The following is a 20,963-nucleotide window of genomic DNA, read 5'->3' as shown; positions in this document are numbered from 1 at the left end:
TCATCTTCTTGTGCATGTGTGCATTAGCATCATCAGGCGGAGGAGATATGGCATCGGAGCACGAGGGAGCTGCAGGACACAAGGCCCCGGTGGGCCCAGGAACAGACACCGAGGGCACCAGTGATCCGGAGGGCGAGGGGAGCACCACGACGGTGACCGCTGGTGAGAGCAGCGAAAGCGACACGTCCTCGGATGGGAGCTCCCTAGGGGTGGCGGCAACATCCGTGCCCCCCGCCTCTACAGGTACAGCCGCCACCCAGCGCACCAGCCCCGCCCTCCCAGCAGCCCCTCAGTCTTCGCTCCGTGCCGGTTCGCCCAGGAAGGCGCGCGTCTCCTTCGCCCCAGGCACCTCAGCCCCTGCCCCTGTTGCCCCTGCTGCCCTCAGTGCGGAGCTCATTGACCTGGTAAGGACGCTCATTGTTGGGCAGACAACCCTTTTGAATGCCATCCAGGGTGTGCAAAGGGAGGTGCAACAGAGCAATGCGTACCTGGAGGGCATTCATTCGGGTCAGGCTGCCCATCAACGAGCGTTCACTGCTCTGGCCTCAGCACTGACGGCAGCCATTGTCCCTGTTTCCAGCCTCCCTCTTCTGACTGCCTCCAGCCTGTCTCTGTCTCCTGTTCCTCAGCCTATCCCATCCACACCATCAGACCAGCCTGCACACACCTCAACACCCAAGAGCAGCTCATCCAAACACAAGCACCACAGATCCCGCAAACACTCACCCGAGCAACACCCAGATGCAGACATGCCAACAGCCACTGCCACCCCTGTGTCCCCCTCCTCCTCGTCTCCCTCCTCCCTCCCTGTGACGTCTACACTCACACATGCATCAGCCAGTGCTTCCATCACCACCTCACCCTCCAGTACAGTCCACACTCGTGCAGTCACCACCCCCACTGCCATGTACACGTCCCCTGTGTCCTCTCCCACTGTGTCTGTCACCCCCTCTTCCAAGACACACAAACGCAGGCAGCCACCCACCCAACAGCCATCCACCTCACGACAGCCTACAGCACCAGCACCTTCACCCAATGACAGCACACCTGACTCTCCTACAACCACCTCCTCTACCTCCACTTCCATCTCCACTTCTCCTACCCTTTACCTTGGCCCTAAAAAACTTTTCTTGGCTAACCTTAACCTCTTTCCCCCCGATGACCTCCCCCATCCATCTTCAAAGAGTCCCAAGAGCACCGCAGCCACCACCAGCCCAGCTTCGGGTGTCACTGTTGTGCCTGGGTTCTGGAGCCCACCCTTTGCCAGCAGTGACACATCGATCAGCAGCAAGGACACGTCCAGCCCCCCCCCCGGCAAGAGGACCTGCAAAAACAAGGACCGCCGTGCGAGGACCGACAGGGCTGCCCCCAAGGAGCAATGTGCGGCCACTTCACCACCCACACCATCTAGGGGAGGCAAGGGCCTGAGAGCCCCATCAAAGGAGCGGAAGGGCAGCAGGAGCGCGGAGAAGGTGGACCCCACATGCCACATCCCAGCTGGGAAGGAGGACACTAAGGAGGCCAGGAGTCCGTCCCCGAAGGGTCCAGAAACGTCACGGTCCGAGGGCGACTGAGCAGGGAGTCGAGGCCAGGTCTGGCTCCCTTGACCTGCTGGATGAGCACCGCTGAACAAGGCCCGCGGTGCAGAAGAGCACCGCTGAACAGGGCCCCGCCGTGGAGAAGAGCACCGCTGAACAGGGCCCGCGGTGCAGAAGAGCACCGCTGAACAGGGCCCGCCGTGGAGATAGGCACCGCTGAACAGGGCCCGCGGTGCAGAAGAGCACCGCTGAACAGGGCCCGCCGTGGAGATAGGCACCGCTGAACCGGGCCCCGCCGTGGAGAAGAGCACCGCTGAACAGGGCCCCGCCGTGGAGAAGAGCACCGCTGAACAGGGCCCGCGGTGCAGAAGAGCACCGCTGAACAGGGCCCGCCGTGGAGATAGGCACCGCTGAACCGGGCCCCGCCGTGGAGAAGAGCACCGCTGAACAGGGCCCCGCCGTGGAGAAGAGCACCGCTGAACAGGGCCCGCGGTGCAGAAGAGCACCGCTGAACAGGGCCCCGCCGTGGAGATAGGCACCGCTGAACAGGGCCCCGCCGTGGAGAAGAGCACCGCTGAACAGGGCCCGCGGTGCAGAAGAGCACCGCTGAACAGGGCCCCGCCGTGGAGATAGGCACCGCTGAACAGGGCCCCGCCGTGGAGAAGAGCACCGCTGAACAGGGCCCCGCCGTGGAGAAGAGCACCGCTGAACAGGGCCCGCGGTGCAGAAGAGCACCGCTGAACAGGGCCCGCCGTGGAGATAGGCACCGCTGAACCGGGCCCCGCCGTGGAGAAGAGCACCGCTGAACAGGGCCCCGCCGTCTCAAGCACCGCTCCGCTGGGCCCTTCCTCTCAAGCACCGCTCCGCTGGGCACCGCCGTCTCAAGCACCGCTCCGCTGGGCCCTCCCTCTCAAGCACCGCTCCGCTGGGCCCTTCCTCTCAAGCACCGCTCCGCTGGGCACCGCCGTCTCAAGCACCGCTCCGCTGGGCCCTTCCTCTAAGGCACCGCTCCGCTGGGCCCTTCCTCTCAAGCACCGCTTCCCTGGGCCCTTCCTCTCAAGCACCGCTCCGCTGGGCCCTTCCTCTCAAGCACCGCTCCGCTGGGCACCGCCGTCTCAAGCACCGCTCCGCTGGGCCCTTCCTCTCAAGCACCGCTCCGCTGGGCACCGCCGTCTCAAGCACCGCTCCGCTGGGCCCTTCCTCTCAAGCACCGCTCCGCTGGGCCCTTCCTCTCAAGCACCGCTACGCTGGGCACCGCCGTCTCAAGCACCGCTCCGCTGGGCCCTTCCTCTCAAGCACCGCTCCGCTGGGCCCTTCCTCTCAAGCACCGCTCCACTGGGCACCGCCTTCTCAAGCACCGCTCCGCTGGGCACCGCCGTCTCAAGCACCGCTCCGCTGGGCCCTTCCTCTGAGGCACCGCTCCGCTGGGCCCTTCCTCTCAAGCACCGGTCCGCTGGGCCCTTCCTCTCAAGCACCGCTCCGCTGGGCCCTTCCTCTCAAGCACCGCTCCGCTGGGCACTGCCGTCTGAAGCACCGCTCCGCTGGGCCCTTCCTCTGAGGCACCGCTCCGCTGGGCCCTTCCTCTCAAGCACCGCTCCGCTGGGCCCTTCCTCTCAAGCACCGCTCCGCTGGGCCCTTCCTCTCAAGCACCGCTCCGCTGGGCACCGCCGTCTCAAGCACCGCTCCGCTGGGCCCTTCCTCTCAAGCACCGCTCCGCTGGGCACTGCCGTCTCAAGCACCGCTCCGCTGGGCCCTTCCTCTCAAGCACCGCTCTGCTGGGGCCTTCCTCTCAAGCACCGCTCCGCTGGGCACCGCCGTCTCAAGCACCGCTCTGCTGGGCACCGCCGTCTCAAGCACCGTTTATGGTTCACTGTGCCCACCATGCCTCCTCCTTGACCAGTGGAGACTGTCATCCACCTGATGGACTGTGGCTTTGCACTCCCCAGGATGGTACAGTGGGCAGCCCACCCACTGTAGAGACATTGAGAGACTGTGGCTTTGCACTCCCCAGGATGGCCCAGTGGGCAATCCACCCTCTGCAGAGACTTGAGAGACTGTGGCTTTGCACTCCCCAGGATGGTCCAGTGGGCAGCCCACCCACTGTAGAGACATTGAGAGACTGTGGCTTTGCACTCCCCAGGATGGTCCAGTGGGCAGCCCACCCACTGTAGAGACATTGAGAGACTGTGGCTTTGCACTCCCCAGGATGGTCCAGTGGGCAGCCCACCCACTGTAGAGACATTGAGAGACTGTGGCTTTGCACTCCCCAGGATGGTCCAGTGGGCAATCCACCCTCTGCAGAGACTTGAGAGACTGTGGCTTTGCACTCCCCAGGATGGTCCAGTGGGCAGCCCACCCACTGTAGAGACATTGAGAGACTGTGGCTTTGCACTCCCCAGGATGGTCCAGTGGGCAGCCCACCCACTGTAGAGACATTGAGAGACTGTGGCTTTGCACTCCCCAGGATGGTCCAGTGGGCATGGTGGCTCCTCGTGGATCTGGCGTCGTGGACTCATGTGGCTGTGGTGCCCCCCCCTTCCCTTCCCCCTGAGGTGCCTGTAGTTTTTACATCTGATGCCCCTGCAGTGTTCTCTCCAAAGGACTCAGGTCTCCTGTGTGGGCTTTGCCCTTGTTTCTCAAGACTTTGGCCCACGGACATGCTGAATTCGTAGGATGTGCAGGACTTGGTACTTCAGTTATACACTGATGTGTATGTCATTAGTTTTGTTGTGAATATCTTTCATGGTTGTACGCTAATTTTCTGGAGCTTTTTGGTACATAAATATTTATTCCAAATATGATTATGTCCTAGCATTTTTCAGGGGTGTTTGGGTGGTGTCACTGTGACTTGGTGCTCTGCATTGGTGAGTACATAGTTGGGGGGGGGGGTCGCATATGTGTGTGCCCGTAACCTTTCGTCCTCCCCCTCCCGTGTGTCGTAGGTGCAGTACTCACCGTTGTCGTCTGCGCCGGACTTCGTACTCGTGGTAGATGAGAAGGTAGACGAGAGCAGGTAGGATGTTTAATTCGGGTTCCATGCTGTCCTCCTTCCTCGTGGAGTGTGTATCGGTGAGCGTTTTCCCGTCCGTAGTCTGTTTCCGCCGTGTTTTTATCGGCGGTGCTCCCGCCCCGGAAAAGGTGGCGGATTGGTGAGTTGTAATAGTGTGGGCGGTACATTGTCTGCCGCCTGTCTGTTGGCGGTGACCGCCGCGCTGTTTGTTTGTACCGCTGTGGCGGTCGGAGTGTTAAGGTGGCTGTCTGTGTTGGCGGTTCCCGCCAGGCTCAGAATCCCATTTTTTTTACCGCCAGCCTGTTGGCGGGTTGGCCGCCGCTTTAACACCGACCGCCAGGGTTAGAATCACCCCCTTAATGCTAAACATGGAGGATGTTTGTGAAAGTTTGATTGATGTAGTATGAAGGAACTATGGGCCTAATTTAGTTCTTGGCAGAGAGGTTACTCCTTCCCAACAGTGACAGATATCCTGTACGCTGAAATCTAAATGTCATAGAAAACAATAGTATTCAGATTTTGGTGAACAGGATATTTATCACCGTTGTGACGGAGTAACCCATCTGCCGAAACCTAAATCAGGCGCTATCTTTCTCTAAGAAACATGTTCTGAACTGTGGACATATATTTGCAAATGAGCTTAAAATCATTGAGCTGGTGCCTGCAGGTGGGGCCCACCAGAACAAATTTTTGGGGACCAGCACTTATTCCTTAACAAACCTTGATTGAAAGCAAGAGAGAAAAGAACACAGAAAGGTGAAAGGAGGAAGAGAAAGATGTAAACACAGTAACAAAAGGAGAAAACAGGGATGAAAAGAATATGACTCAGAAAAAACAAAAGACAGGGAGTGTCTGGTGGTGGACTAAAGATGCATGTGGTGGAATCTAGACTATGCAGCTGTATTATACAGCACCCCAACCTTCAACAGCATTTGGGCCTGACACGAATTATTTTACAAACTAAGCATTATATATACCATAGCTGATTAGCTAGTATTAAGTCTAGTAAAGAGATTTCAATTGTTTTTCTATTTTGTGCAAATGTCTTGGCATTGACTGCAGAGTCAATGTCCATGCTCTTTGAAAAAGCCATTGTGTATTTCATGGAAAGAGCTCTAAATACTGTCATGCTAGACTGCTCAAATCAGCCACTTGACTTGCCAAATAACTGCACAAATCTAAAGGAAGATTTAGGGCCAGATTTAAGAGCCCCTAGCACCCCCTTGCGCCACATTAGTGTCATTTTCTTTATGTTAATGTGGCCCAACAAGGCCAAAATCTTTAAGCCAAATTTACAAAGTGCTGCAATGCATGCATTTTGCCACTTTGTAACCCCTTGCACAATATTATGCCTGTGCCAGGCATAATGTATGCAAAGGAGACATTCCTCTGTTAGGGGGGACCGAAAAATGGCGCAAAGAAATCAAAGAGATTTCTTTGAGTCATTTTTTAGCATTTTTTATTCCTGGTCAGAGCAGGCATTAAAAGGGGGCATGCCACTATGTACTGTTCAGGATTAGCGTCAACATATTGACGCTAACCCAGAACAATATATCGAGAGCGTCAGAAAATCTGATGCTATTGCCCCCTACCCTGCGCCATGGTGAGCTGTATTTTAAATATGGCACACTCTTGCTGGAGGTAGGGGGGGCGCAAAGGGGTGCAAGGAAAGTGGTGCTGCACTGGGTGCAGCTCCACTTTTCCTAAATCTGCACGTTAATATTTTTAGTATTTGATGTAACTCTTTAAAAGTCACATCCTCGTCATATAAAGATCACAAGTAACCTAATATTCAGAAAAAATAACTCAGTAAACTTTAGTAATTGCAGTGAATATTTGAACACTGATTTTACTCCATTATGATTTTTATTTTCTGCCTACCTCTACTTCCTCATGACCCACCTTCAATAAATATCAGGGACCCCAAAATTGCTGGGAGGAATATTTTTTAGATATTTGTCATAGCGCTAGGCAAAGCATTTCCTCACCACAACTGAACTGTAACAATTAGTCAGAACCACAAATAATCATGTACTAAAGTTCAAAAGATCTCAACATTTGGTCAGGATCACTCCTAGCCCTGGTCAGTGAACACCAAATCCTACGTTGTATCAAAAATCACCTATCTCCAAAGAAACCTTAAAAAGAGGTTCCTTGCACTAATTATTTAATGAGAGATCTTCCCTCATTCCTGAAAATCCCACACGCATCAACGCATTTTCACCCCCAAACCACTACTCACAAAGATGCCGAAAACACATTATCACAAAGGGCACACAGTGCACAAGTACAGTCACTGCTCACACTGTTCATGCTCAGTAAACAGTCTCCAGATAGTATGCCCATGCATAAGAAAGAGACTGACACACATACATATAAACAACCCCTAACACAGTGGTTCACAACCTGTGGTCAGGAGACCCCTGGGGTCTGCAAAGCCTCCTCAGGGGATCTGTGAATGCTTAGAAAATGTAATAATTTTAACAGATTAAGGGCTAGATGTATCAAGCAATTTAGCATTCACAAAAATTGCGAATCTCAAAATTTGACTGTTTGCTAATGCAAAACTGTCTTTCAAGATGTATGAAAGGCATTCGCTGTGCAATTTTAAGGAATCGCAAATATAGCGATTCCTTACAATTGCGACCCCCATTTAGAGAATCGCAAAAGACAGCCATTTCTTGCAAAAGATCCAAACTATGGCCCCCATTATGAACACGGTGGTAAAAACCGCCGTTTTCACGCTGGTGGTCAAAACACTGACCGCCAGCGTTCCAGGATCCCCGCCGGCCGCATAAAGAACATTCCTGTGGGCCGGCGGGCGGAAACATTGTTTGCGCCCGCCGGCCCACAGGAAGGCCTGGCTGGGACATTGACGCAGCTCTATATGGAGCTGCCGCCAATGCCTCTGTGCAGCGGGTGCAGCTGCACCGGTCGTGCAGATCACTGCCCAAAAATCGGGCAGAGACCTGCGCGACGGGGCACTGCACTGCCCATGCCAAGCGCATGGGCAGTGCAGGGGTCCCCAGTGGTCCCCCGGTTCACCCCTTCCGCCAGCCTTTCCCTGGCGGGGAAACCCGCCAGGAAAAGGCTGGTGGCTGGGGAAACATTATCCGAGGGGCAGCACCGCCAACTTTGTAATGACCACCTATGTACCGAGATGTATACACTCACTATAATGGCTTGCAATGCTACAAACATATTAACATATTCACCCACAAAACAGGCACAGCTCCCTTAATGTTCACACAGGAGATTCTCTAAACTCATCTTTCACATTTCACTAGTGCTAAAACTGCTCACTCATAAAGAACTGAAACTGCACTTGCGTAGGCGTGTTTTTAATATTTAGAAATTAATACTTAATTCAAGTGTTTCAATTAGCATAACTAGGCTGCAGTCAAGTTGCCAGATGCAGGAAACAAATAGCGTGTCGCAAACGGCAAAAATTGCCGTTTGCGACTCGCTATTCGCGTTTCCCAATGCAGAAATGCATATTGCGAGTCGGTACCGACTCGCAATATGCATTTCAGAATAGCAAATAGGAAGGGGTGTTCCCTTCCTATTTGCGATTCTGAGTGGTATGCAATACCATTTGCGACCGCATATGCGGTCGCAAATGGTGTCGCAGTTACCATCCACTTCAAGTGGATGGTAACCCACTCGCAAATTGGAAGGGGTCCCCATGGGACCCCTTCCACTTTGTGAATGGACCCACAAATATTTTTTCAGGGTAGGAAGTGGTCCGAGGGACCACTACCTGCCCTGAAAAAAAACGAAACTAAAGGTTTCGGTTTTTTTTTTAAGTGCAGCTCGTTTTCCTTTAAGGAAAACGGGCTACACTTAAAAAAAAAAGAAACTGCTTTATTTAAAGCAGTCACGAACATGGAGGTCTGCTGACGACAGCAGGCCTCCATGTTTGCGAGTGCCTAGACTCGCTATGGGGCCGCAATTAGCGACCCACCTCATGAATATTAATGAGGTGGGTCATTGCGACCCCATAGCGAGTCGCAGTCGGTGTCTGAGACACCGTACTGCATACCAATTTGCGAGTTGCAAATTGCGAGTCGCAGGGACTCGCAATTTGCAAGTCGCAAATTAGCATTTTGCTACATCTGGCCCAAGGTGACCAGGCTGTCACCTGCTTGCATTGACATACATAATTATTTACAGAAAAACGTGCACTTTTATTTTACATGAACAAGCCTTTCCATGTGCATGTCTCTGTGTCATTTCGCCGTTTAAAGGTTGATACAATACAATTGTATTATTTTGCCTCCTCTCATGGAAGCCGTCTGTCTGTTGGATGTTCCTCTATGTTGCAATATTCAAAGCCCTTTTGCTAAGACTCGAACCATTCATACTCTGAACATATTATTGTTCCTTAAATTACGCAAAACACTAACATTTCCTTAACTTCCTGAGCACTTCAAATATTGATATGTAGCAAAGTAGGTGTCATCTAAATGTATTATATTTGATCTGTATTTTGTACCAGAACAACCATTGGTTAATTCACATGTATGTGTTAATCCAGCTTCATACCACATTGAGAGTGTGTCTTTTCAGCCTGAACCCCTGCAAATGATGATGTTTATGGGAAAAGTGCCAGATTTTCTTTGACTTTCTAATGGAGCAGACTCTACACTAGTCTGTTCTTTCGCCTATATTTGGTTCTGGCTATTGGCTTGCCTTCAGGGATTGATCTCAAATTAGTCCTCTTGCGATTATGACTTTTACTATTTTCATTCGAATTAATGCATAATTTACCTTTTGTAATGATCCTAGTTTTGAGTAAACCGTTATGGTGTTGACTTCAATTCTTCTCTTGTATAGGTTTTATTATTTGGTACTCATACTTAGGGACTCATTTACAAAGAAGTGGTGCAGTGCAGCGCTGCAACAAATTTGGCAGTGCCGTGCTGCGTCATTTCTGAAATGCAGGGATGCACCATATTTACTACAGTAAGGCACACCCCTGTGTTTTCCCAGTGCTGGCACTAAAATTATCTGCCTAGCACCAACTCATGCACCCTTGCACTATAGTGCAAGGGTGCCTGGGTTGCAAGGAATGATTGTTTATGTTTATGTTCCTGCACATAAACAATCAATAATTTCAATTTCTTACTTCTATGTGTGCTGCAGAATGCAGCACACATGGAAGTAGCAAGTCATCTTTATTTAATGATTGGTTATGTGCAGAAAGGGACACCATCCTGCACATAAACAATCATTAATGGCATTTTGCTATTTCTATGTGTGCTGCAGATTGCAGCATCCATAGAAAAAGAAATAAATAGCAGAAATAAAAGTATATCTCCTCATTGTGCCACTCTATGCTACCCCTGGGGTGGTGCTAGTTTTTGACGCTGCCTTAGGTTTACGAATTCTCGTAAATCTCGTGTGGCATCAAAATGCAATGGGCATTGTGGTGGAAAGTCCACAGCAACACCTATTGTACGCCCCTTTCACACTAAGTGATGCATGCAAAGGGCTCATATTTACAAGGCGGTATTAAGCCAGAAAAAGTGGCTTAACACTGCTTTGTAAATATGGAGCAGGGCAGGGCATTGTGCCACCAGAACGTCAAAAAAGTGATGTACTGGTGGCGCAATGCCCTTGTAAATGAGGCCCTTAGTATCCAAAGACATGCTAGGTCTTACAAAAACTCAGTTATAGAAATGGGGTATTTGGTTGCCAGTCAGGTCCAACCCCCTGTCCAAGTAAGGACCCTCACTCTAGTCAGGTAAAGGAAAATCACACTCAGTTAATACCCGTTCACCCACTTGGTAGCTTGGTACGAGCAGCCAGGCTTAACTTTAGAAGCAATATATGAAGTATTTGTATGAACACACACAGTAATACAGTGAACCACTGCTAAATAACATAACACAGGTTTAGAAAAATAGATAATATTTATCTAAATCAAACAAGACCAAAACAACAAAAATCCAACATACACAAGTCAAAATACAAATTTTAAAAGGAATAAGAGTCTTAATCCTTAGAAAACAGTGAGAATGCTGTTGTTACCTGGGTAGCATCAAAAATAAAGCTACACGGGTGAGCGTGAGTCGAAAAAGGCCAGCGGTGTGTCGATTTTTCACTCGCAGGCAAGACCGTGCGTCGCTCCTCCTCTGGCCAAGTCGGCATGCGCCCCACAAGAGAGTGATGCGTTGATTCCCAGGCAGGCACCTCGGGTCCGGGCAGGCTTTGTGTTGATTTTCCACGCCCAGCGATTATGTGTTGAAATCCGGTTCCATGGTGTCAGGAAACCGTGCTGCGAGGGGCTTGCATCGTTGATAGCAGCCGCTGCGAGTGTTGCACATCGTTTCTCCAGTCATATTGCGTTGATCTATCAGCCATGATGCAGGTGGAGTGTTGATTTTAGCAGTGTCGTTTATCAGCCGTGTTGCAGGTGGTGCTTCAAAAATTTCCCCACACAGCGGTCTTTGCGTGGATTCCAGTCCTTTTCCACCAGCTTCACCTCTCAAGGGCCCAAAGACAGGTTAGAGCTCCACTTCGCAGGGCAGGACTCTCACCAGAAAGTCCAGGTGCTGGCAGAGAGAAGTTTTTGATGTCCCTGAGACTTCAACAACAGGAGGCAAGCTCAGTTCAAGCCCTTGGAGATTCTTCACCAGTGGGAAGTCACACAAAAGTCAGTCTTTGTCCTCTCTCAGACAGAAGCAGCTACTGCAGGCCAACCCAGCAAAGCACAGTCACAGGCAGAGGCGCAGTACTCCTCTAGTTCTCCAGCTCTTCTCCCGGGCAAACGTTCCTCTTGGTTCCAAAGGTAATCTGATTTTCAGGGATTGTGGGTCTACTAATATACCCCTTCCTGCCTTTAGAGTAGGCCTTCTTCAAAGGGAAGTCTCTGTTGTTCACAAGATCCTGCCTTGCCCAGACCAGGCCCCAGAGACATGCCAGGAGGTTGGAGTGTGCATTGTGTGAGGGAGGCACAGCCCTTTCAGGTGTAAGTGACCACTCCTCTCCTCCCCTCCAGCCCAGATGGCCCATCAGGAAATGCAGGCTACACCCCCAACTCCCTTTGTGTCACTGTCTAGAGAAGAGGTGCAAATAGTCCAGCTGTCAAAATGACTCAGACAGGGAATCCACAAACAGGCAGAGTCACCGAATGGTTTTAGCAAGAAAATGTCTACTTTCTAAAAGTGGCATTTTCATACACACCATCTAAAAACAACCTTTACCAAAATATGTATTTTTTTATCGTGAGTTTAAAGACCCTGAACTCCACATTTCCATTTGCTCCCAAAGGTAATCTGCGCTTTAATAATATTTAAAGGCAGCCCCCATATTAACTCATGGCAGAGATAGACCTTGCAACAGTGAAAACTGAATTTGGCAGTATTTCACTGTTAAAACATTGACATTTAAAACACATCAGGTCATGTCCCACCTTTAACATACACTGCACTCTGACCATGGGGCTACCTAGGGTCTACCTTAGGGGTGCCTTACATTTATAAAAAGGGAAGGTTTAAGCCTGGCAAGCGGGAACACTTGCCAAGTCAGATTGGTAGCTTAAAACTGCACACACAGACACTGCAGTGGCAAGTCTGAGCCATATTTACAGAGCTACTAGTGTGGGTGGCAGAACCAGTATTGCAGGCCCACTAGTAGCATTTGATTTACGGGCCCTGGGCATCTCCAGTGCACTTTCCTAGGGACTTACTAGTTAATCATATCTGCCAATAATGGATAAGCCAATTTACACATATAATGTATACAGGGAACACTTACACTTTATCACTGGTCAACAGTGGTAAAGTGTCCAGAGCAAACAAAACAGCAAAAACAGAGTCCAGCACACAGAAACAACCTGGGAAGCAGAGGCGAAAAGTTAGGGGAGACCATGCCAAGGATGCCAAGTCTAACACGTGTCCCAAACCACCTGAAAGGGGGGAGCAACTACCCAACCTCATGGGAGTTCTCAGCACTAAGGCGGAAAAATCTGGACAGACCATCAGCATTGGTGTGTTAAGTGCCAGGGCGGTGTTCCTTCATAAAATCCATTCCCTGTGGGAAAATGGACAACCTCAACAATTTGGGATTCTCTCCCCTCATCTGCATTAACCATCTGAGGGGCCTGTGGTCTGTCTGAACCTAGAAGTGAGTCCCAAACAGGTAGGGTCTTAGCTTCTTTAGTGCCCAGACCACAGCAAAAGCTTCACGCTCAATTGCACTCCATCTATGTTCCCTGGGAAGTAACCTCCTGCTAATGAAGGCTACAGGTTGATCTAGGCCCTCTTCATTAAGCTGTGAGAGTACTGCTCCTATACCATGCTATGAAGTGTCTGTTTGCACAACAAACTCCTTGGAGTAGAGAGGTGCTTTCAGCGTGGGTACTGTACACATTGCAGCATTCAGGGCATCAAAAGCTGTCTGGCAGGACTCAGTCCAGATCACATTTCTCTTCTGCTTTTTGGAAGTCAACTCAGTCAAGGGAGCAACAATTGTGCCATACCCCTTGACACACCTCCTATAGTATCCAGTGATACCTAAAAAGGCTCTCACTTCAGTCTGGGTCTTGGGGCTCCCAAGCCAGAATGGTGTCAAATTTTGACTGTAGGGGTACCATCTGGCCACTCTCCACCTGGTGTCACAAGTACACCACAGAACCCTACCCTAATTGGCACTTGCTTCCCTTAATAGTGAGGCCTGCCTTCTGCAGGGCCTCCAACACTTTGCAGAGGTGCTGCAAATGTTCCTCCCAAGTGGAACTCAATACAGCAATGTAATCCAAGTAGGCGGCACTGAAATCATCCAGTCTAGCCAACACCTGGATGACCAACCTTTGAAAGGTGACAACAGCGTTCTTCATCCCAAAGGGCATCACCCTAAACTGCTAAAATGCAGACGTCTCCTTAACACACTCAGTTAAGGCATTCCGCCAATACCCAGAGGTAAGATCAAATGTACTTAGGTGTTTGGCAGCCCCCAACCGATCGATGAGCTCATCAGCTCAGGGGATGGAGTGTGCGTCAGTCTTGGTGACCGCATTGAGTCCCCGGTAATCTACACAGAACCGGAGTTTTGGAGTGGCACCAGGAGCAGCAGCATTTGGAACCAAGATCACAGGCCCAAGAGCTACTGGAAAACTCAATATCCCCTAATGCTAACATTTTAGAAACTTCATCCTTAATGTTAGCCCTTACCTTGTCAGTCTCTCTGTAAACTTTATGTTTATCAGGAGGACTATCCCCAGTGTCCACATCATGTGTACACAAGTGGGTGACCCCTGGGATCGGGAAGAACAGGGAGGCAAACTGACCCAACACTTGGCGACAGTCCCTCTGTTGTTCTGGAGTCAGGGTGGTGGAGAGGTTGTAGGAAAGTACCATCTTTCTTGGCATGTTACCCCCAATTTTACCAGTATGTCAGTATGTTTTTGCCTGTCTCAATGGGATCCTACTGGTAAGGACCCCAGTGCTCATACTTTATGGCCTAATGTGTGTGTTGTGTATAGTGTTTGACTGTGTCACTGAGGCTCTACTAATCAGAACCTCAGTGCTTATGCTCTCTCTGCTTTTACATGTATCACTATAGGCTAGTGACTTAATTTACCAATTTCAGTTGGCACACTGGACCCCCCTTATAAGTCCATAGTATATGGTACCTAAGTACCCTGGTAATTGGGGTTCCAGGAGATCCTTATGGGCTGTAGCATTTCATTTGCCACCTATAAAGAGCTCAGACAAACCCTTCCACAGGCCTGCCATTGCAGCCTGCATGAAATAGTGCACACACTATTTCACAGCCATTTTCACTGCACTTAAGTAACTTATAAGTCACTTATATGTCTGACCTTCACTTGCTGAAGGTTAGGTGCAAAGTTACTAAGTGTGAGAGCACCCTTGCACTAGCAAAGGTGCCCCACATAGTTCAGGGCCAATTCTCAGGACTTTGTGAGTGCGGGGACGCCGCTACACGCGTCCACTACATGTAGGTCAATACCTATATGTAGCTGCACAATGGTAACTCCAAATATGGCCATGTAAGGTGTCTAAGATCATGGACTTGTCCCCCCATTCCAAATATGGTATTGGGTAGCCAATTCCATGCATCCTGGGGGCTCCACCATGGACCCCCAGTAGTGCCAAACCAGCTCTCTGAGGCTTGCAATGCAGCTACAGCTGCTGCCACCTCACAGACAGGGTTCAGCCCTCCTGGGGTCTGAGCAGCTCAGTGCCAGGAAGGCAGAACAAAGCATTTCCTTCGGGAGGAGGGTGTTACACCCTCTCCCTTTGGAAATAGGTGTATCAGGCTGGGGCGGGGTAGCCTCCCCCAGACTCTGGAAATGCTTTGAAGGGCACAGCTGGTGCCTTCCTTACACAAGCCAGTCTACACCGGTTCAGGGACCCCTTGTCCCTGCTCTGGCGTGAAACTGGACAAAGGAAAGGAGAGTGGCCACTCCCCTGTCCATCACCACCCTAGCGGTGCCCCAGAGCTCCTCCAGTGTGTCCCAGACTTCACTTATCTTGCTTTGCAAGGTGTGGGGGCACTCTAGAGGCCTCTGAGTGGCGAGTGCCAGCAGGTGACATCAGAGACCCCTCCTGATAGGTCCATACCTGATAAGGTAGCCAATCACCCTCTCAGGGCTATTAAGGGTCTCTTCTGTGGGTTCTCTTCAGATTCTACTTGCATGTTTCCAGCAGGAATCCTCTGCAACTACTACTTCATCCTCTGACCTCGGATCAACCACCGACTGCTTCAGGAACTGCTGTAACAGCAACAAAGTATCCAGAAGGGCTACTTTTCCTCTGCAACTTCAGCTCCAGCAAGAAACTGCAACAGTTTCCATAGTAAGCACGCTCTGGGGACTCCCTGTCTTCACCCTGCACCAGAAGGACCGAAGAAATCTTCAGAGAAGTGACGGAGTCACTTCCCTGCTCACACAGGCATCTTCTAAGTCGATGACCAGTTCTCTTGGACTCCTCTCCTGGTGACGAGCATGCTCTTGGAACACAGAGGGAGGACCCCATCGACACAGTCTGTCCTGAGGTCCTGCTGACGCAATTTGGAGGAGGTAAGACCTTGCCTTCCCTGATAGCGATGATACCCCTGTGCACTGCGTCTTCTTCACCTCTTGAGGCCTCTGTGCACTATTTGCAAAATTCCGTCATGCACAGCCTGGCCCAGTTACCCAGCACTCTATCCTGCGATGTTCAACTCGCTGAGTTGTTCTCAGGCGGCGTGGGACCTTCCTTTGTAGTGCTGCACCAACTGCATTTTGCACCTCCTTTGTCCCCGTGTCCTTTGACTCCTGTGGGTGCTATCTGGTGTCCTGAGGGCTCTCTGAAGTGCTTAGAGCCCCTCTTCCTCCTCACACAGAGTTGAGGCCCCAGACCCCTCCTGGGTCCAGATAACACCAACCTGACGTAAAACGTGACTTTGCTGGAACCAAGGCTTGTTGGAGAATTACAGTGCCAAAACTCACCTGCATCTAACTTCACAGCGTGAGACATCCAGTGCATCATGCAGGAACCCACTGACATCTTCCTTGGGTGCATTTCTGCAGTCTTCGTCCAACCAGGGACTTTTCTTTAGAACCCTCTTCTGGGTTGGCAAGGGCTCCTGTCCTTCCTGGAACTTCTTTTGACTTCTGGGCTTTGGGGGTCATTCAGACCCTGGCGGTCATGGACCGCCAGGGCCGGGGACGGAGGAAGCACCGCCAACAGGCTGGCGGTGCTTCAGGGGCAATTCTGACCGCAGCAGTAAAGCCGCGGTCAGAAAAGGGGAACCGGCGGTTTCCCGCCGGTTTTCCCCTGCCCCAGAGAATCCTCCACGGCGGCGCTGCAAGCAGCGCCGCCATGGGGATTCCAACCCCCTTCCCGCCATCCCGTTCCTGGCGGTTTTTACCGCCAGGAACAGGATGGCGGGAACGGGTGTCGTGGGGCCCCTGGGGGCCCCTGCACTGCCCATGCCACTGCCCATGCCACTGCCCATGCCCCTGCACTGCCCATGCACTGGCATGGGCAGTGCAGGGGCCCCCTAACAGGGCCCCATTCAGATTTTCAGTGTCTGCAAAGCAGACACTGAAAATCGCGATGGGTGCCACTGCACCCGTCGCACACCAGCAACTCCGCCGGCTCCATTCGGAGCCGGCTTCATCGTTGCTGGGGCTTTCCCGCTGGGCGGGCGGGCAGCCTTTTGGCGGTCGCCCGCCCACCCAGCGGGAAAGTCAGAATGACCGCCGCGGTCATTTGACCGCGGTGCGGTCTTCTGTCGGTCTCCGCCCGCCGGGGTCGGAATGACCCCCTTTGTCTCCTTCCTTTGCAGGTCTTCAGGTCCAGGAATCCACCATTTGTTTTTTGCAGTCTTGCTTGGTTCGTGCAATAACTCTAATCACGACTTGTAGTGTGTCCAAAGGAAACTTGCAGTACTTTACTCCTGCTTTTCTGGGCTCTGGGGTGGGGTACTTTACTTACCTTTACTGTATTTTTACTCTCTCAGTGATTCTGCACACACTGCACTTGTCTACGGGGGGAATTTCTGATTCGCTTTCCACTTTCTTAGTATATGGTTTGTGTTTCCCCTAGACCTATTTTCTCCCATTGTATTCTATAGCATTTCCTATTGTTTGCACTATCCTATGTTTAATTACTTACCTTATTTTGGTGGCTAGTGTATATATTGTGTATAATACTTACCTCCGGAAGAAGTATTGCCGCTAAGATATTTTTGGTACTGTGTCACCCAATTAAACTACCTTTATTTTTGGAAACACTGAGGTCCTCATTACAACCCTGGTGGTCGGTGTTAAAGCGGCGGTAATACCGTCAACAGGCCGGCAGTTAAAAAAATGGAATCACGACCATGGTGGAAACCGCCAACACAGACAGCCACTTTAACACTCCAACCACCACGGTGGTAAAAACAAACACTGCAGTGGTGACATCCAACAGAAAGGCAGAACACAATGTACCGCCCACTATATTAAAACAGGCCTATCCACCACCTTTTCTGGGGCGGTACCAGCTCCATCAAAAACACAGCGGAAACAGTCTTTGGAACGGAAACCACTCACCTCTCGACACCCAACGAGGAACCAGGACGCCATGGAGCCCGAGTTACAGGTGCTACCAATGTTGGTTTACCTCCTCTTCTACCAGGAGCAGCAAAGACGGCGGCGACGACCACAGTGAGTATTGCACCTAGCACACAGGGGAGGGGGGAGGAAACAGAGAGCGACAAACACACGTGCAACACACAACACCCCCACCCACAACAACATACACACAAATACATGCATCAACATTACATTTACACCCCGTCACCCTCTGGAAGAACGCAAGGACAAAATGAAGTGATTGTAACAAGTGTAATCATCAGAGATTCAGATAGGCCAATATAACTTAAAATCATCAGTATATACAAATATGTACAGCAACTACACAAGTCTGGATAGTGTCCAATCATTGTCCCTGGACCAGTGGTCCCAAAATGCATGGGCGAAGCCCACACATGAGACCTGACTTGAAACGGAGAGAGCACCGCTGGGGCATCAGCTCAAAAATAAACAGGCACCTCAGAGGTAAGGGGAGGTGGGGCACCTCAGCCGGATGAAGGGACGACGCCACTGCTCCACGAGGGGGCTCCATGCCCACTGATTGGTCCTGGGAGTGAAAAGCCACAGTCTCTCAAGTCTCTCAAGTGGGTGGGTTGCCCACTGATTGGTCCTGGGGAGTCCAAAGCCACAGTCTCTCAAGTCTCTCAAGTGGGTGGGTTGCCCACTGATTGGTCCTGGGGAGTGCAAAGCCACAGTCCCTCAAGTCTCTCAAGTGGGTGGGTTGCCCACTGATTGGTCCTGGGGAGTGCAAAGCTACAGTCTCTCAAGTCTCTCAAGTGGGTGGGTTGCCCACTGCTTGGTCCTGGGGAGTGCAAAGCCACAGACTTTCTAGTGGGTGCAGGTTTTCCACTGGTTCTGGAGGGGGCTTTGTGCCCAGAGTGCTTCATCCTGATAAGGACTGGCGTAGTGGATGTCTTTCTCCACTGGTTCTGGAGGGAGATTTGTGCCAAGAGTGCTTCATCCTGCCAAGGACTGGGGTAGTGGATGCTTTTCTCCACTGGTTCTGGAGGGGGCTTTGTGCCCAGAGTGCTTCATCCTGCCAAGGACTGGGGTAGAGGATGCTTTTCTCCACTGGTTCTGGAGGGGGCTTTGTGCTCAGAGTGCTTCATCCTGCCAAGGACTGGGGTAGTGGATGCCTTTCTCCACTGGTTCTGGAGGGGGCTTCGTGCCTAGTGATGCAGCACCGGGGGTGTGGTAGTTGACATCCTCTCACCTGGGTGTCTTAGCCACGCAATGTACCTGGAACAGGTAGCATGATACTCCATTGAGGCAGAGCCACACTCCATCCTGCGGCGACTTAGGCTGCCAATTGCTGGTTCGTGTCAGTGCTGGAGGTGGTGTCTCAAGTGGCGTGTCCAAGATCTAGGACGTCACCTGCAGACTCTGACGGCTGCCCACTGGGGATGGGGCTGACGTCCGACAGAGTGGCATCGGCTGTGCACGTGGCGGTGCTGATGGTGGTGCAGGTGGTGGTGGCTGCGGCAGAGATGCTGCCAGTGCTGGTCATGGTGCAAGTGACTGCTGTGGTGGATGGAGACACAATACCATTTCCGGCAGCCTCGGATGGCTGATCCTTGGGGAGGATGCTGCAGCCTGATGTTCTGGCAGCGGCAGTGCAGGTGGCGATGCAGGTGGCGGTCGGAGCAGCGGTGGTGACTGTGGTGCATGTGGCTGCCATCCCTGATGATATGGTGGTCACCAGCCCCTCACCAGGATACATCGTGCCCTGAGGTGATGTGCCCTTTGGCTTGTGGCCCTTCCCCATCTTGACAGGCGCTGCAGGGACCTCGGCACTGTCCACTCGGTGTTTGGGCGAGGCCTTGCTGGGTGGGTGGTGTGACTGTCCCCTGCTGGACGCCGGCCCCTTTTTGACTTTTGCAGGTGGTGGAATAGGTTGTTCCTTCTTTTCCGTCGGTGGCACACTGGTAGCTCTGACGGGTTCCCCCTTAGATCGTACTGGATTAGCAGGGACCACAGCAGATGCAGACTTGGTGGCTGAGGTGCAGGGCTGGGATCTAGACATCCTGGCCCTAGGGGAAGGACGGGGGAGGTGTAGGGAAGAGGATAATGTTAGCTAGGAAAAGTTTTTTAGACACACTGGGACGGGAAGATGGAGGGGGTGTGGGAGTGGAGGAAGAGGTAGTGGTTGTAGGAGGTGCATGTCTGCTGAGTTTGGGTGATGATGCATGGGCTGGAGGCTGTTCTGAGGTGGATGGCTGTTGAATGGGTGTGTGCCTGCGTTTGTGTTATTTGGGAGAAGGGCTCACAGACACACTGGGAGAGGACACAGGGCACGTGTGAATGGTAGTAGGGGTGGTGATTGCACGTGAGCGGTGTGTAGTGATGGGCGTGTTGATGATGGAGGCAGTGGCTGATGATGTAGTGCATGCTGGTGTGAGTGGAGACGAGACTGGGAGGGAGGTGGAGGACGTGGAGGAGGGGGACACAGTGGAGGAATTGAATGTTGGTATGTGTTCATGGGTATGGTGCTTGAGTGAGTGCCTGTGGGATGTGTGGTGCTCATGTTTTCCTGTGCCACTTTTGTGTGTTGATGTGTGTGCATGCTGGTCTGATGGTGTGCTTGGGATAGGTAGAGGGGATTAGGTCTGGGTAGTGGAAGTTGGAGGGGGGAGGCTGGACACAGGGACAATGGCTGCCATCAGTACTGAGGCCAGAGCTTGAAATGCTCTCTGTTGGGCCGCCACACCAGAATGAATGCCCTCTAGGTATGCATTTGTTTGCTGCAAATGCCTCTCAACACCCTGGATGGCATTCAGAATGGTTGACTGCCCAACAGTGAGGGATCTCAGGAGATCAATAGCCTCCTCACTGAGGGCAGCAGGGCTGACTGGGGCAGGGCCTGAGGTGCCGGGGGCGAAGGAGATGAGGGGCTGCTGGGAGGGCGGTGATGGTGGGGGGGGTGGAGGCTGTACCTGTTGTTGGGGTGGGCACAGAGGTGTCCGCCACCGCCAGGGAGCTTCTATCAGAGGGGGAGTCGCTGTCGCTGGTATCCCCTCCTGTCCCAGTCGTGGAGCTCCCCTCGCCCTCCGTCCCACTGGTACCATCACCCTCCATCGATTCACCCTCCTGGGCCATGTGGGATGCAGCTCTGTCCGTAGCCGGTGCCTTTGCTCCTCCGCCAGATGATGCTAATGCACACAAGGACAGGGTGACAAAACAAGAAGGGGAGGAAAGACAGAGAACACACATGGTCAATGCCCGCAACACCACTACCGTTGGCAGACACAACACACAGGGAGCAGCCCTATGCACTAGGCCGTGCACTACCAGTTAGCAGGAAAGTCACCAGGCCATGGGGTACAAT

The sequence above is a fragment of the Pleurodeles waltl genome, chromosome 12 (assembly GCF_031143425.1).
Source record: "Pleurodeles waltl isolate 20211129_DDA chromosome 12, aPleWal1.hap1.20221129, whole genome shotgun sequence".
Lineage (NCBI taxonomy): Eukaryota > Metazoa > Chordata > Amphibia > Caudata > Salamandridae > Pleurodeles > Pleurodeles waltl.
This window is presented reverse-complemented; position numbering follows the sequence as displayed.